Source organism: Brachycentrus maculatus, unplaced genomic scaffold (genome assembly GCF_059751285.1).
Source record: "Brachycentrus maculatus isolate JH-2025_06_01 unplaced genomic scaffold, ASM5975128v1 h1tg002379l, whole genome shotgun sequence".
NCBI lineage: Eukaryota > Metazoa > Arthropoda > Insecta > Trichoptera > Brachycentridae > Brachycentrus > Brachycentrus maculatus.
Window position 1 is genome coordinate 1 of NW_028282864.1, and position 3,076 is coordinate 3,076.

General features: G+C 39.9%; 1 pseudogene; it reads left to right on the forward strand.

The window, feature by feature from the left end:
* The first annotated feature begins 755 nt into the window (after positions 1-755).
* Positions 756-2,850, forward strand: LOC148298202 (uncharacterized; annotated as a pseudogene).
* The last annotated feature ends 226 nt before the right edge of the window (positions 2,851-3,076 follow it).

A 3,076-nucleotide genomic window follows, 5' to 3' on the forward strand; every position in this document is an offset into this window, starting at 1 on the left:
TCTCAACCCAACCCCAACCCCAACCCCAACCCCAACCCAACCCAACCCCAACCCCCACGGCTCTGATCTGCCAACTTGATTATTGAACATCCAAACCGAATATCAATACATATTTCATAAAAATCTAAGATAAAGGCAAATTGAGCTCTGATATAAATTGATACAATCGCAAACCTTACTCGATAATTTTTAAAATGGATTAGAGCCCCAAGAAATAAAATCTGCGGAACTTCAAGATACTCAGCAATAGGCATTTTATCCAGGTCATTGTCTCATAACTCAGATAGAGCCCCAAATATCCGCGTTCAAGACTCAAATTCTCATCGACAAGACAACCCATAAGATTGTGCTCGAAAGTATTCCTATATTGTTTATTTAGAGATACAGAAACAGTTCGCATTCAACACCGAACCCGAAATTAGACTTTGTAGTCTAATTTTAGGGGTCTTAAAGATCAAGCGATAAAAATTTTTAATGTTTGTGTAAACAGTCTATAACCAGCCCCTGTTAGAGCCAGAGAAGTCACGGATTTATCAAATTGCCACAATTGATTTCCTGCCATTCAAAAACAAGCCTGACAAGGAGTAATAGGCAATCATGGAAACGCTCAAGAAAGTAAGGCATAAATAATGCAGGAAATATTCAGCTTCGGCTTTTACTTTTGCATCGAGAGAGATCTCACTATTCGCTCTCAGCTCTACCATTCGAATAAAAATAATAATAAGCCGATCAGCAAGTTCTATTGGAATCAAGACATGATCGAGCTCATGCTCGAAGGAAAGAATACCCCGGAGTGGAGGACTCCCATTATTCAAGGCTATTATGGCAAGTTCGAAGACTTCAAGAGCAAAAACAAAGTGACATACCATCTCATTGCGAGAAGATCAAAGTTTAGAAGTGGGACCAGGTTTTATAGTCGTGGAATCGATGAAAACGGCCATTGCTCAAGCACAGTGGAAAATGAGCAAATTGTTGTGGTGAATAACATTCTGATGAGCGTGGTTTTGCTTTCTGGAAGCTCGCCGATCTTCTGGTAGCAGAAGTCTCAGTCCAAGCCCATAAAGCTATCCCGTAACAAGTAACTCACACGCAGCCCTTTCATCGAACATCTAAAATCCTTCAATGCTGAATACGGCAGCATCATGTTGGTCAACCTTTTGTAGAGTAAAAAGGAACAGGAAAAGCTACTCACACAGGCATACGAGCAGATCTTCGCATAAAGCTATGATTAGATCGTGGACTTTTGTCGCTACTACTATTTCGATATCAACGAGTCATTGAAAAATAATAAAGTTAGTGCAATTGCAGATGTGGTTGAAAATAAAATTGGGAACATCATCAGCAGTTTCGGATGCTTCGTCTTTGACCATGTCGAAAACAACATAAAATCGAAGCAAAGTGGCATACTGCGGATCAGCTGTTTAGACTGTCTGAACAGGACCACTAAATTTATGCAGTGTGCTGCAATGAAAGTAATAGGAATGCAAATGGCATTAACTGGGATGGAAATCAACGAATCTATGGTGATCGAACTGCTCAAAACCAATGATGACGAAGTGAACTACTTCATGAAAAACTTCAAGCTTCTCTGGGCAATAAAATCCGATTATTAAAGCCTCATCTATACAGGAACAAGAACAAGTGGAGAAAAGACAAGTTTCTCGATGAAATAGACAATTCCTTTATCTCCTTACAGCGACTCTACAACTAAAAGTTCATGGACCGAATGAAGCAGACCGCGATCGATCTACTGCATTCCCGCAAGAAAGTTACCAACTATCTCAAACATTAAATGAATGACCCCTAAAGCAGCCACTTATAGCAGTTTAATATATCCTTGCTCACCTGGAATGTGAATGCGACTTCTCCTTATAAACTAAATACCAAAGACATCATTAAGAAGTTCGAAAACTCGGACCTGATTGTCTTTGGCGTGCAGTAGATGATGGACTTGCAGCCGAACAACGTAATGTTGGAACAAGAGGAAACCCAAGCTTCAATCGAATGGGAGAAGAAGCTGTCGTAATAAATTGGCGCACAGCTCCCAAACGAGAAATACATTTTTGTGAAGAAGTTACAAATGGTTGGCATATTCTTAATAGTCTTCATCAACAAGAAATGGAAGAACACGCTCAAATAAGTTCATGCGGATGTTGTTAAAACCGGGTATGGAGGGACATTTGGCAATAAAGGGGAGCAGTGATTAGAATCCACATCTTTGACACCTCGATCTGCTTTGTATGTGCACATTTGGCAGCAGGGTAGTCCAAAGTAAAGGAAAGAGTCGATGATTTCATTCAAATCCATAAGAAGGCTTTCCAACAAAACAAAGAAGGAGTCCAGAACTAACTCTAAATTGAAGAGTCAAACCATAAGTTCTTCATAGGGGATCTCAACTTTCGCATTAAAGGCTAATTCAAATCTTTTTCCGAACTTATTGACCTTGTAAAGAGTGAGTAAAATACCGGCGAGGCTCATTATAAATAAAAGATGCTGCAGCACATTGAGTTGCTGACGGAGAGAGACCAACTGACAAATTTGAGAATGGATTTCGAAAGCAACCAAATCCTCGCATCGTATCAATAAGAAAAGATATAATTTCTGCCAACCTATAAACTCGAGAAGAATACGGGGCATTATACTCTCGAGAAGAACCGAAACCCCTCTTGGTGCGATAGAATTTTATACTGGTCTGATCCTCCATATGACAACAACTGCGAATGCCTTGAGTATACAGCTTTGGCGGTAACAGGAAGTGATCATCGGCCCGTCTACGCAAATTTTGTTATCACAATACTCAAGCAGTTGGTCCCCAGGGAGAGCGTCAGAGACTTAGGAGTGCTGGCGTAGAAGGAATTCCGTGACTCATATTTGGAAACCAGCGACAGAAAAATGTGATTGGCCCCCAACCATAAATCCTATCTCAATCAATTTTAGTATTAGTGGCAATTATTACAATTTATTTACACATGCAACAAATCAAATATTTAACATTGGTTTTCTTTGGTTCATAATGCTGCACTTACATCCATACCGACCCATTTCCATTGAAAAGTGAACATAGAGTGCTTCAATT